Source organism: Humulus lupulus, chromosome 8 (assembly GCF_963169125.1).
Source record: "Humulus lupulus chromosome 8, drHumLupu1.1, whole genome shotgun sequence".
In the NCBI taxonomy this organism is placed as follows: Eukaryota; Viridiplantae; Streptophyta; class Magnoliopsida; order Rosales; family Cannabaceae; genus Humulus; species Humulus lupulus.
This window is the reverse complement of record NC_084800.1, coordinates 58,479,879-58,495,421: the sequence shown is the minus strand read 5'-3', so window position 1 is coordinate 58,495,421 and position 15,543 is coordinate 58,479,879. Positions and strand designations below refer to the sequence as shown.

The window sequence follows — 15,543 nt, the reverse complement described above, 5'->3', positions numbered from 1 at the left end:
ATGAATAAAGCTTATGCACAAAGATGTCTTCCTTCTTCCGTAATTGTTATATAACACATAGCATAAAAAAATAATTTTTTAATAAAATTAATAATTAAATAGAAACGCCTGAAGTTTTAATACAATTTCATATATATATTTATGAAAAAGTAATTAAAAATAAGTTAACTGCGACTAAGCTTCCTATTTAGTTTTATTTATTGTAGTTTACTCCCTAGGTAAAAAATTTAATGACAAAAGTACTTAAGAAGTATATTTGTTGCAATTAACTACTTGTGGAAAATTTTGATGACAAAAGTATCTAAGTTATTATATTTTGTTGCAATTAACTACTTATATAGAAATAATTGTCAAAATTTTACATAAGTAGTTAACTGCAACAAAATATATTATTTATGTACTTTTGCTGGAAAAATCTTTAGATAGGTAGTAAACTGTAATAAATGAAATTGCATAAGAAGTTTAGGCACAATAATCCCTTAAAAGTACAATAAATTTACTTTTATATTATATCATTTTTTTTAATAAGAAAATACATTATTATTGTTGTCCTTGATTTTTATCTGATAATGTGGCATGAATCACGAAATTGATATGTGTTGAACAAGGACAATGATGTGGAGGTAAAATATGGTCGAGTAACTATCAATATGTGTGCTTTGTCATTCAACATGGAAAGCAGATGTTTTACTCATTGTGTTTGAGTGAATAGTCAAAGTGATGAAATATTAAGAGTCCAATTGAGCAGTTTCGCTGATGGGCGTATAATCGAGCAGAAAAGGTCGAGACTTGTTAATTTGCCTGTATTTTATTTTTACTTTTGTTTAATTCGTTTAAAAAACCTTACACGAGTTATTAGGAGTATAATATCTTATGTTTACTCAAATGTAACACAACTGAGCATATAAATAAGAGACTTCACTATTATGGGCATAATAATGATAATAATATGGGTGGATTTATTTTATCATATAATAACCATATTTATTTAGTTTACTATATGGTTTATTATTATCATTATTAAGAAGGAATAATAATGGAATTTTTGTGAAATGTGAAAAGACCATAATGTCCCTAACTTTGAGTTTGGTTTAGGGGCATTAGAGGATATTATCTTATGATTTTTTTGTGATTTAAATCCAATTAAATGATGCAAATTTTAATTCCAAGTCAATTATATTCATATTGATTATTTTAGAGAAATAAAAAGGGAAAAACCCTATTGTGTGGAGAAGGAATCGTCATCAACAACAAGTTGTTAGTGCTTCGTTTCTTTTTGTTTAAGCACGAGTTAGAGGGTCTCTGAATAATACAAAATCCTGGGAAGGGAGAGAGAGATTGTAATGACCCAAATTTCCTAATAAGGTTTAGGGTCTTGATTAGGAGGCTGGGAGGGCCATAATTGATTTATTATGCCATTAAATGATTATATGCATGCTTATGTAAATTAAATTATTATATGATGAAAAATGCATGCATGTGGGTCCACTTATGATTATAAGGGCATTTTGGTAATTTGGCCCGTTGATGGCATATTTGTGTATTTTCATGCATGTTGGTGATTTATGGATAAGATTGCATTATATGTGGATTTGTTCGAGCTTTTCGGCATGAGATGATCTTTGAATGCAAGTTAGCGGTTTGGTCATAACATGGTTAATTTCTGGGCTCGGGGACACCTTGTCCGGGATCATTCTGGACGGGGACACCTTGGCCGAGATCATCTTGTCCGGGATCATCACTGATGGGGCGGACCATATGGACGGGGACACCTTGTCCGGGATCATTCTAGACGGGGACACCTTGTCCCGGATCATCTTGTCCGGGATCATTCTGGACGGGGACACCTTGGTCGGGATCATCTTGTCCGGGATCATCACTGATGGCCCGGACCATATGGACGGGGACACCTTGTCCCGGATCATCTTGTCCGGGATCATTCTGGACATGGACACCTTGGCCGGGATCATCTTGTCTGGGATCATCACTGATGGGCCGGACCATATGGACGGGGACTATCAGGACTTTCTTCCCTGTTCATTGGGCTCAGGGTGGGCCTGGACCTCTTTGAGGGAGCCCATGTACCCATAATGCACGCCACGCGTCCCGGAGGAAAACAGGGATAACAATTATTTTAAAATAATAAATAATTAAACGAATTAAAATATGATCTTTTTGAAATATTTTACCATGATAATTATTTAAAAATAATAAAATCATACATTTTATAACTTAAATAAAATTTAATTAAACTTAAACTCACTTATTAGAATAATATCATATTAAAAATATAATATAATATACAGTGAATTAGCAACAAATTGTTTTTTCTAAACAAGCAAGAAACTTAAATTTAAAATCCACGTATAATATTTAATATTACATTAAACATATAATATATAATATCTTATTATTACTTTCAAATTCAAAAACTAAAACAAACATAAATTTAAACAAAAATAAATAAATTATTTAATTAAAATATAATATTTATTTGAAATTTATATGACATTAATATAAATTTAATAAAAATAATTAATAAATTCTATAAATAAAACTAAGCAAACGTGCATATTACACGTTGTTTGCATCTAGTATTCTTTATATGTGTTTGGAATCCCTCGGTCTTTTTTATTTTATTTTTATTTTTTACCAAAAAAAAATGCAGAGCTAGAACTATAGTGTCATCAAATTGGCGTGATCAGATGGCCAAATCAAGTATTTTTTTTAATGACTAATTATTACTGTTATTATTCCTATTACAATTAGTTGTGCTTGTTTTTATGGCAATATTAAAATCTTACATTTAGTGAAAAATTGTGAATAAAAAAACATTATTATACCTATGTAGTCACTGAATAATGTGGCTAAGTTACAATTTATTAGGAATAAATGTGTTTTTAGTCATATTAAATTTTATCAGTAAGTTGTGATTAAAACCAGTGAAAACTTAAAAGCCAAAAAAGAAACTTTTGATTTGTTTAGAGATAATTATTGGTAATAATTGTTTTACTTTGTACAGTCACTTCAAACTTTTGAAAATATGTAAAATTAGCTATAGTACCCAAAATAATAAATAAAGAAAAAGTTTTCTTCCTCAATATCTTCAATTCTCCATGACTTGATCTAAACATCTTACCTCAAAAAGAGTGACGTTTTTAATTAATTAATAAAAAATAGAAACTTTCCCAAACATCAATAATACCCAGATTCAAGGGGCCAAAAAAAAAACATATCAATTAAGAAAATGATTCTCCAACAATTCATACAATAAAAAAAACTAAAAATGGTAAATTAAACTAATTTAGAATAAGAAAATTTATCTGCATGCAACGAAAAAAAAAAGGATCAAAAGGAAACAAAAATTATACAGGATAAACCTAATATTGAATTTGATCAAATCATGGGTTAGAGAAAAGGTAGGTCAAAAAATTATATAACAGAGAAAAATATAAAGTATAATCCAAGGGCTAATAAAAAGGAGGAGACCTATTTTTACTTTTTCTTATTATGCAAACAAGTAAATGTACAAAGATTCCCCAAAAAACAAAAAAGTAATTGTGCAAAGAGAAAAATGGTGTTAAAATACGAAGACAGAAATATATCAATACACAAAAACGCACTACAACAAAATATGCATTTAATGACTATATGGGGGAGACATTGTAGACATTTAATGTCTCTCCCTAAGGGAAACGTTGTTGTAGGAGCCATCTAAAGTGGCCCTATGACGTCTCACAGGGGGAGATGTTGGATGTCTACAAAGTCTCCCCATGGGAGACGTCATAGATACCTACAACGTCTCCCATGGGGAGACTTTTGTAGACATCCAACGTCTCCTAGGGGGAGACGTTGGATGTCTACAAAGTCTCCCCATGGGAGACGTTGTAGGTACCTGTTATACCCAGATTTCGAGCCACAGTAAATATGACCTCGAAAGCTGAGTTCGCAACAAATGGTCTCGTGAGGATTAGAGTGATCTAGGATTGTAAGTCGAGCCTGCAAAGTATGATATATGATCTCGAATGCGGTGATCTCGAAATGATCTCGATCTCGAAAGGTAGTTCCGAGAATACCTTCATCTTCAGGAACTTCGGAGCATGGGTCTTGAGCTCGATATCCCATCTCGAAAGCAACGTTAGCTCGGGAGATGTCAATGGCTCGCATAATGACATGAAACTTGAAATGCTAAAGTCTTGGAGATACGCTATAACCACCTTGAATATCTACAAGTATTGTAAGCATGAGATGTAATCCTCATTTATTGATGTAAATCCCCAAGAATCGTGGGATATTATTTAGTCAGTTATGCGTTCCCTGGTCATCAGGGACGTTTCCTTTTTTATCTGATTAAAGGCATTTAAAGCCATTTATTTTTATTCACAAAAGAGTAACTACCCAAAATATGTGGGATAGTATTCTGCATCCTTCTCTATAAATAGAGAAGCCATGCACCATTGTAAAGGACCGAAGTTCTGATCCTTGAGAGAAAACTCTGTAGAATTCATGCTAAAGAATTGTTCAGAGATAATCTTGAGGTTAATAACAGAGACTCGTGGACTAGGCAGATTTAACTGCTGAACCACGTAAAAAACCGTGTGTTTGATTCGTTTGTTTCTTTTGGCCATTGTCTTTAATTGTTTACGTGCTCCCTCCTTTTATCTGTTGACGAAAAACGGCGTCAACAGTACCTATGACGTCTCTCATGGGGAGACTTTGTAGACATTCAATGACTCATATAACGAGTCATCATTGGTTTTTGTATTTTTTTTTAAAATTAAATAATTATTTTCAGTATATCAATTAATAGAATTAAATATCACTACTACAAAACTGTACTTAGATGACACACATGAGACGACGGTTTTAGTAGACCTGTCTTCTTATGTTAAAAATAAACATATGACGACTGACTCTCTAGAACCGTCATGCCATACACAACAAAACTTACATTAGACAACAGTTCTTAGAAGAATGTCGTCACGTGTTTATTTTTAACACAATTAGACAGCTCTACTTAGACTGTTGTCTTATGTGCGTCGTCTTATTATTATTATTATTTAAGGCTTATTGAGATTTTTTCCCCCGAACTATTACCGATCCAAATCGTGCCCCCCAAATTTTTGAACTGGTTAAAAATTCCCCCTTAATTATTCACGTTACTGAAATGTGGAACTTACTTTCAATTTTGCTAATGGAATGGTGATGTGGTAGTTTGGTGGCCGATGTGGTATTGCCACGTCAATGCTTCATTTATAATATAAATAATAAATAGTATTCTTGCCCCCGAGCTATTACCATTACTAAATTGTGCCCCCTGATTTTTAAAAATTTACAATTAAATAATCTTTTGAATATTAAAAAAAAATGAAAAAATCATTAAAATTAAAAAAAATAAATTAATGGTGACAAAAAATTGGCTTGGGTGTTGGGCATGCATCAGAATGAGGGTAGTGACATCGTCGACAGACTGGGCTCATGCGGGTCCCTTGCGACATTCAACTTTGGTGTCGCCTATATCGCTTAGTTTTTATTTTGTATGATTTAATTTAAAAAAAATGATTTTTTAGTTTAATGTTTTTAATATTTTCTTTTAAATATTCAAAATATTGTTTTAATTTTAAATTTTAGAATTCGATGGGCATAATTTGGTAACTGTAATAGTTTGGGGGGTAAAAGTCTATCTATTTTTTAAATTATACAAGTAGTGTTGACGGTGAGAACTTGTCAACTAAGTTGAGTTGGAAAAATTATCAAATCAAGATCTCTAATAGAAAAGTTGTAGAAACTTAAACAATCACTCAAGAACAATGATAGAACAATAATGGAGAATTCAGTCTTTCATTCACACTCAAGCCTTTGCTACAGTAAAATTTCCAACCCCCTTTCAGGTCGTGTTAGAGTTCATTTTATAGTAGGCTCTAATGGCCTTAGGTACATAGTGGTCCAGGAGACCAAGGGGTACATAAGTACTATGTCAGGGGAGTGGCTTCAGAGGTTGTGGTCGTACATCCAGTACAGGAGTAGGTGTCAGGAGAATGCCTCCACTACTTGTCTGTACCCATGTCTGATGAGTGGTGGCAGGCATAGTGGCACAGGAGGTAGTGGTGTCGGCTCTGACCTTTGGCCGTAGAAGTACGGACCATGACTCTTATCCCAGCAGTCCCACTGGTACGGGCGTCCGTACTCAGCATTAGATCGTACAAGTATGTCCCAATTGACTAGTACTGGAGTCTCTAAGCATAAGGGTCTCAAGAGGTAAGGAATGGGACCCTTGGTGTATGGCTCCGCTCACGTGGCCACCAGGTGGCATGGCTCACGTTCCTTCGCGAGGCCCCCTTGGAAGACCTATTGATGGCGCTGCTCTTTGTCTGTCCACGAGGTCGAGTGTGTTGTGGATGTGGCCCCCATGAGGCCATGGGCGCCGAGGCCCGATGACGGGGCTACCACGGCGAGGCCACTCGGGCCTATGGCGAGGCCACTTCGGCCTAGGAGGTGAGGCCACTCGGCCTAGGAGGCGAGGCCACTCCGGCCTAGGAGGCGAGGCCACTTGGTCACTTCGGCCTAAGAGGCGAGGCCACTCGGCCTAGGAGGCGAGGCCACTTCGGCCTATGAGGCGAGGCCCTTGGACGCGAGGCGGCCGAGCGAGGCCGGGGGGCGTCGCGCGCGGTGGCCAAGCAAGGCCGAGGGGCGTCGCGTGCGATGGCCGAGCGATGCCCACGGCGTCGTGCTGGACGTCTGAACGAGCCAGGGCGGCTTCGCGTCTATGTCTCGCAAATGGGGGCTATATGGCAATGATCCCATACGGCATGAGTCTAGATTCGTGGCGTGACAGCGTGATGACTTCCTAAGACGGTGGTGGCCCGAGGACCTCACCTAACCTTCATATTTTGCCTTGGTGGAATTTGGGCGTCCACAAGTAGCAATCTACATCAGCACTCCAGTGTCGCCATATCACTATTCTGTTAGCAAAATTGGACGGAAGTCCCTCATTTCAATAACATGAATAGTTTAGGGGGAATTTTTAACAGGCTAAAAAATTCAGGAGGCACGATTTGGTAGTCGTAATAGTCCGGAAAAAAATCCTAATAAGCCTTTTTTTAAAAGGGTATTAATATATTTAATATTATTGGATCACATATATATTTTAATATTTATAAAAAAATATTGTCTAGACATATCTATTAATACTTTAATTAGTTGTTAAATTTTTATATATAATATTATACTTTTAATTAATTATATTATATTAATAATACTTAAAACTTAAATCAAATATTCAAAATATCCTTTTAATTTTAAATTTTAGAATTCGATGGGCATAATTTGGTAACTATAATAGTTTGGGGGGTAAAAGTCTATCTATTTTTTAAATTATACAAGTAGCAATCTACATCAGCACTCCAGTGTCGCCATATCACTATTCTGTTAGCAAAATTGGACGGAAGTCCCTCGTTTCAATAACATGAATAGTTCAGGGGGAATTTTTAACAGGCCAAAAAATTCAGGAGGCACGATTTGGTAGTTGTAATAATCCGAAAAAAAATCCTAATAAGCCTTTTTTAGTTGTAACAGGCCAAAAAATTCAAGAGGCAAGATTGGAAATGTCTAAGTTTTATTATTTATTAAATATACTCATTTAAATATTTTTAAAAATTACTTTTGTGGAAAATTCCATGTGAAAGTAAAAACATAAGACCATATAACCATGAATTGAAACTCCATAGATATACAGCTCTGACTATTCTTTACTTCTCTCTCATGATTCATTCAAATCCTGCAATTAATACATCTTTGCCTCTTTTAGTTTAAACCCAACTTACCCTTTTCGATTTTCGATTAAAGGGTTGTTTTAGACAGAAAAAAATAAGATTTTTGAGAAAATTTTCTCTGACTTTCTACCCCACCAATCAATCTTAAAAAAAAAGAAAAGAAAAACTAGTAATTGTGTCGAAAACAACATGGGGGCGTACAGAACAGACGATGATTATGATTATTTGTTCAAGGTGGTGTTGATCGGAGACTCTGGCGTTGGGAAATCGAACCTGCTGTCGAGATTTACCAGGAACGAGTTTAGCCTCGAATCCAAATCCACCATCGGTGTTGAGTTCGCCACTAGGAGTATTCGAGTCGATGATAAGGTGGTCAAGGCCCAAATTTGGGACACTGCTGGACAAGAAAGGTTTGGATCCAATCTTTTCTTTTTGTCTTTCTTGGATTTGGATCGGTGGATTGCATTTTAATCTGTGCCCGTGTATGGGTTTTTTTTTTTGGGTTGCATCTGAAAATTGAATCCAATTGTGTAGTTGATTCTTTTCAAAGAAAAAGGGATCAGATAATGACTTATATATACATGGGATCATGGACAGGTCTAGTTTTCTGAATGTACGATTCATAATTGAGAATCAATTCAGAGCATATAATAATTTGATTTGAAAATTACATTTTGATATGTCTTATATCTTGGTTTTCATGGATTTTGTTTCTTGGTATATTGACATGATATTTGATCATCTGCAATTGTTTAACTTTGAATCAGTGTTGATTTTGTTATATGCAATTATGAAATGATAATGCTGGTTAGTAACATTAGAAAACATGTTTTGGGTTCAACCTTTTGTTTGTTGTTTGGAATTTGGATCTGCAATTGAATTCTACGTTTTAGGAGCTATGAAGATTGAAATATCACTGTTTATTGAAAAGTATACTGTTTTCTCAAAACATATTAGTTTAGTTCATTGATTCATTGTTATAAAGTCTGTAGCAAATCATGACCAAGAAGTTTAAAAGCCCTTGTTTTATGATCAGGAACAAAGATCATTCCTGGATAAGCCTTTTTTGAATGTTTATAACCGAATTTCCAAATTGTTTTGTTGGGATAAAAAGTATGGTAAGGAGAGATCTGAATTGTAACAGCCTGTTCATTTGATTGTATCATTTTCTTTCACTACCAGCCTATTCATTTCAATGATCTATTATACATATGTTATAAAACCGAGTGCTATAGATAATTCCTTACACACTCAGCCTCGGCAAGAACCAGGCGACCCCCCCGCCGACGCAAGAACCAGGCCACCCTGGGGTAAACTAGACTAGGCTGAGAATTAATGTTGTTAATCTTTTTCCTTTCTTTCTTTTTCCATGACAACTATTTCTTGTTGCAGTTGTTAGCGTTGGTGCAGCACTTTTCTTGTTTCAACAGTTGGCTGGGATCAATGCTGTTGTATACTATTCAACTTCTGTATTCCGTAGTGCGGGGATTGCCTCTGATGTTGCAGCAAGTGCTCTTGTTGGAGCCGCAAATGTCTTTGGTTAGTTTCTGTGTCTTTTGTACTTGGTTTTCTAAATTTTGGTTTCACTTTGCATCATGCCATAAGGACTTCCAACTGATTCTCTTTCAGGCACAGCTGTTGCATCATCCTTGATGGATAAACAAGGAAGAAAGAGTCTTCTAATCACAAGCTTTGGTGGAATGGTACTGTGTTTTTTCCCCATGAACATTTATTTGTATATAGATATACGTATTTATACTTTCATCAACTGATGTAAAAAAATTATGTTTTCTTGTATTCCACTATATTCAAGAATATAGTGATAAGCTTTGTATATGTTAAAGGGTTGTTAAAGCTCTGTTTTTCTGTTAAGAATTTAATTGTAGGATTTTTTTAAGTTGTTGCTAGGTTAGTTACATTAGGGATGAATCTGTATTTAAGAACTAAGATTGCAAGGAGACTCAAACAGAAAGTAGACAATTTTCTTGTTTAGGGAGAGGAAGCTTCTAGAACTAATCCAATCTGTACTTGGGATTGCTTAGTCTTGCTCTCTTGATCCAATATTAGACTAGTGCACTGACAAGAGTCTAATCATGTAGCTTGTGAACTTGGACACTGAATCTACATAGATTATAAAGAGAAGAAAATTCTATTTTACTACCAATCAACTACTAATGAATTTATGTAGTAATCAAGAGCAAAGTTTGTACCTATCCAATAAGGCAGTGCTTGAATTAGACATATATTGATGGTACTACTTTCACCTATTGCTGTGTTCCCAATTACATAAAATATATTTTGACAGAAGTGTGATATCTCTGAAACCTTTCAAGTAGCGTGTGGGATGTTCTGTTTTCGAGTCTTTCAATGTGAAACTTTCTCAGTTTATGGTATTATTAAAACTGATAACGCTCTTGCTGACTTGTTTAGGCTGCCTCTATGATGCTGCTTTCTCTGTCCTTTACTTGGAAGGTTCTGGCACCATATTCTGGCCCTTTTACTTTTCATGGCAGCCTTTGAAAAGCTTTTTTTCCTTCAAAAATAAATATAATGTAGTAGTACTCTGACTTAGTGAGTCCCTTCACATAGTGACCATTTTATCACCGTGAATTCCTGAACTTGGCCTTTTGTTTCATTAACAGCTATGTCTTGTCGTTTTCACTTGGTGCTAGTCCTGTGCCTACTCTTCTTCTACCAAAGATATTTGCTTCAAGAATCAGAGCAAAAGCAGTTGCTTTGTCATTAGGAATGCATTGGGTGAGTGACTTTTTGTTCTGTTTTTTATGTTATGCACTAGTGTTTTCGTACCTATATAATCAAATTTCTTTGAACTTGTGTACTTTCCACTTGATGAATAATTCAGAGAATGCTTTCCTTAGCTGTACTATATTCAAGGCAAGGCAAAAAAAATGAAATATATATAGATAAAAAGAAAATAATGCCTAAAAGGTGAACTATTATTTTTCTTATCATATAGTTTTGAGACAATACATACTGCTTCAGTTTCGTGCTGAAACAATGGCATTGTGTATTGGCAGCACTGCCTTTCTTCCTACAAGTTAAATGAAGTGAAGAAATTTTTTTTACATTTATATCCAGTTTATTTTTAAAATGGACAAATTTGGGCAAGCTGTTCAGTTTCAGCATTCCATGCTACAACATAACAAGGATTTGAGTTTTGCTGGATTTACAAAGCAAATGATTCTTGAAATGTGCATTTTGAGTGACTGTGACTATCTGCAGTCATTACCAGGAATGGGACTGAAAAGGGCTCATGCACTTATAAAACGATTTACAACTTACGACCAGGTGAAGTCTTATCATTCACGACCTTGACATTTGTATCCCTTAAAACTAAATAGGCTGAGAATATTGTTCTTTTGCCCTTTGCACGTGCCTAATTACTTTTTCTTTAACTCCTTTGAATAAATGTTATAGCTAGCTAATGATTGGTCCATTTCAGGTGATAAAGCACCTAAGATACATCATTTCTTCGGTTCCACCTCTTTATGAAGAATCATTCAAGAAAGCACTACTGACCTTTCAGCATCAACGTGTTTATGATACAATTACTGAAAAAATTGTTCATTTGTCTGACATTTCTGAGAATATTGAGGATGATGGGGATTTCTTAGGGCCATATCCTTTTTAAATATAGTTTTTCTCAAGTTAAAATTTCTGCTTCTATTTAATAATTGTGAAATACTTGAGATCCCTTAACTATGTTTACAATGATACCTCAAGATATAGCTAAAGGTATAGCTAAAGGTGATCTTGATCCATTCACCAAAATGCCATTTCAGGTAATTGTTCTGCATTTACTTTTATTACTTCTTGGGGGTTGAAGAGTTTCAAGTTTACCATTATCTAGAAGTGCGTCCTCCACAATTGAATGCTATTTCTTATTGATTTACACGTTTTCTTGTTCTTAATCATTTAACTGGCAATTGCAACCATATCAATTTCTCCTATGTTAAATAGCCTAGTAACAGAAAGAGATTTTACTAATAATAAGTCATTTTAGTTTCCTAATTCCTATGTTTATATGCCATAATAGTTTGGCTGACTTTTTCACTTTCTTCTTAAAGTCCTCTATCTTTACTGGTGGCATTTATGTTTTCTTTCACCAACAGGGGACTGCTAGTGCCAACACAACTTTCAAACTCAAGAATTTTGATCTTGGAAGCGTAAAGAAAAAGCTAGATTTGCCTGTACAAAAGAATCTTCTGACTCAGTACTTCTGTATCCTTCTATTCCTTTTTCCCTGGTTTGTGTATGTAATTTTAGTCTGAAATGTTTCATATCATGGACAACAGTTCATGTACATAAATATAACTGGTTTATTTCATTAAGTGGATGTTCAGAAGCATGTGGCCTACTTGTACTGTAAGATAAGTGGCTAACAAACAAATGCTATTACTAATCTTCAACCCCGATTTGGAAATTTGTATTATATGTGTTTGAAAAGGTTCTGCCAAATGTAGTTAATTTTTTTATGATTAATGGATTAGTATGATAAAAGGTTCTATTGATTTTGTCTGCCTATTGATTATGTCAGAACTATGTTGTAATTACACAGGAAATTATGAATGAATATAGTGGTTGAAAATAGAGAAATGAAAAAATTCCCATATTTTATATGGGACGTCGGTCTCCATGAACTTGTCATCTTATGTATTGCAGGGGATGATGCTTACACATAAATTGTCATCTCATGTACTGCAGGAAGATGACGCTTTAGTAGGAACTGTCGTCTCATTTATTACAGTAGATGACGCTTGCACAGAAATTGTCGTCTCATGTACCACAAGAGACAACGTTTGTATAGGACCCATCATCTCATGTATGACAGGAGATGGCACGTTTATTTCAACTGTCGTTTTATGCTTTACATGGCATGACATTGCATGGGACGATGGTATTAGAACCGACGTATTTAAAACCATCGTCCCATGTCAATTTTGTAGTAGTGTATATTAATTTTTTTTAAATAGAACTAAATATATTAATTAAAAAATCTAAATTATATGCAAATTTAAATTTTGAATTTTCATTAATAAAACTGAAATGTATATCTAATATGTTTTTGCTAGCTAAATATACAAAATTGTAATATTTGTTGTTAAACATACAAAATTAACAAATATTACAGTAGCTAGCTAAACATATAGTAAGATAGAAAAAATAAACAATAAAAATCTATTTTTTGGGACGATGACTTTGAACTATCGGCACCATATCGTTCGTCCGCTGTTGTCGCATTTTATTAATCTGTGCTTGTGTATATGGCGGAGTGTTCAGCTACAAAAAATATAAAGTACAATATATTATTTAATTATTATTATTTGATTATATCTACTTTAATAATAAATAAACCGTAAACTTTTTATAAATTTATATATATACATACATCTTTCTTCAAGTAACGTCTAGGTCTATCCATATCTTTTCCTATGTATATGAAAAATTAAACAATAAAACTATATAAGCATACGAAAAATTGGACAACATTTACCCTTATATTAGTAACCTAAACATCTGTCAATCTAATCAAATAAGCACAACACAATACAAATATAATAATAGAATACATAATTCTAGACAAAATCGAGCAACATTTCCCCTATAATAGTAATCTAACCATCTGTGAACAATAAACCAAACAAATCAAACAACACACAATAAGTTTCTTCCTTATAGCTCCGCAGCACATAAACATATTTTCCAGAACCTACTTTACAAAAACACACAATTCTCAACCTTCTGTTATCACTGCAACACACAATTTTAATCTCAGAACCTACTTCACTATGGATGAATATTTAAGATATTCAAACTCTTCTAACAAAAGTTTAATAATACTAAAACAAGAAATAAGATAATGTAATTACCTCTTGCAATTAATAGTCATTGCTAGCAAATTTACTTCACTTTTGCAATGCGCGCACTATGTTATTAATTAAATAATAAAGGAATAGTAAATCAATAAAAATATATATAACTATATATAAATAACCTATGTTAATAAAGATTTCAAATATATACAATTTTCTAATTAAATAATAATATAAATTAAAAAAATTTATAAACATATTAACTTGAATTATTATTTAGTATGTAAAATATTTTTTTTATTTTAGACAAAGTTATTAAATACATTTTAGCAAAACATATTTACATATATATACTTAACAAACATTAAAAATATATAATTTTCAGAATAAATAGTAAATAATGTGGTAACATGTTAAAATTAAACAATGTAATATCTCAAATATACATAAAAAAATATTTTTCATACTTTAAACTAATATTTCTAATAAAACCCACAAAAACTATAAAAAAAACAATTTTTTCAACCATTATAACTACAATACATTGTTTAATCTTGAAATCATACCTCAAATATGCTTTAAATCCACTTTGATGAGCTAAAAATCACCCAAAACCGCAACTATCATAAACCCTAAAATCTCAATATCAATCCCTTAATATTTAGAGAAAATAAGCATAAAAATTATCTTAACTATTATACAACACTTATAAATGATAAAATCATACATCAAATGGAATTTTATGGCCTAAAATTGGCCAAAATCGTCAAAGAGAACCGGAAAAATCGTCTGAAAACGCCTCCTCTCCGCCTCTCTGTTTCGTGCGTATGCTCTCGGGGAAGAAGAAGAAAAAGGACTAAGTAATATAGAAGGGAAGACTTTTAACGTCTCCCCTGGGAAGACGTGCCTAGCCTCTAACGTCTCCCCTTGGGAGACGTCCGATGTGGCACGTCTTCCCAGGGGAGACGTTAAAAGTCTTCCCTTATTTATATTCGGCCCAATTTCTGATATTTAAAAAATAAATAAAAAATTATATCATATTTTTAAGTATAACGTCTCCCACCACTTTTGATGACTTACCTAGTTAGTCATCAACAAAAACTTTTAATGACTTACACCTCTAGACTTTAAATATCACTGAATACTTTTAATGACTTACACCAATGGTGTAAGTCATTATAGAGAGTTATTAAATGTCAATTTTGTTGTAGTGACAAGAGATTTAACGGTGTTGGTTGATTTTGTTAACTTATTGTTAGAAAATAATAGGGTAGGTAACCATTTGGTACCCTGTATTTTTACAAAATATCATTCTGGTACCTTGTGTTTACAAATAATGTTTATTTGGTACTCTGTATTTTGAAATCATACATATTTGGTACCCTGCTTTTTAAAATCATACATATTTGGTACCATGTATTTTAAAATTGTACCCTAAACTTAAATTTAATTAATAAAATTTTAATAATATAATCAAATTACTCTCAATCATATGCGCTACAAATTATATATAATTGCTGACAGTTTGGTCATATTGACAAAATTTTATCAATTAGGATACCAAATATTTATGTTTTCAAAATATGGGGTACCATATGAGCATTATTGAAAACAGATGGTACCAGAACGATACTTTGCAAAAACAAATGGTATCAAATGAGTAAATTCCCAAAATAATATGTTGCCTCAATGGAAAATATGTGAACTCTTACAACTCTCTAGACAAAATAGTATAAATAAATCAAAGATTGATTAAATAAGATTATATCTCTATGACCGGAATGTTGGATTAAAATCCTATCATGGGCACATATGTATTAATGTATGATGCTATTATAAAGTTTGATAAAAAATAAAGTGACCAATTACGTTATAAGTATCATAGGGTAATAAAATATCATGGAAATAATGTGTAGATACCATAAATTGTATTTATA

General features: G+C 33.3%; 1 long non-coding RNA gene across 1 annotated transcript; it reads left to right on the top strand.

Moving 5' to 3' along the window:
- Window positions 1-9,142: 9,142 nt before the first annotated feature.
- On the top strand, window positions 9,143-10,267 carry LOC133793818 (uncharacterized). The gene is made up of 3 exons (XR_009874966.1): window positions 9,143-9,311; window positions 9,402-9,475; window positions 10,203-10,267. It is a non-coding gene; the product is annotated as an uncharacterized LOC133793818 (long non-coding RNA).
- Window positions 10,268-15,543: the final 5,276 nt, after the last annotated feature.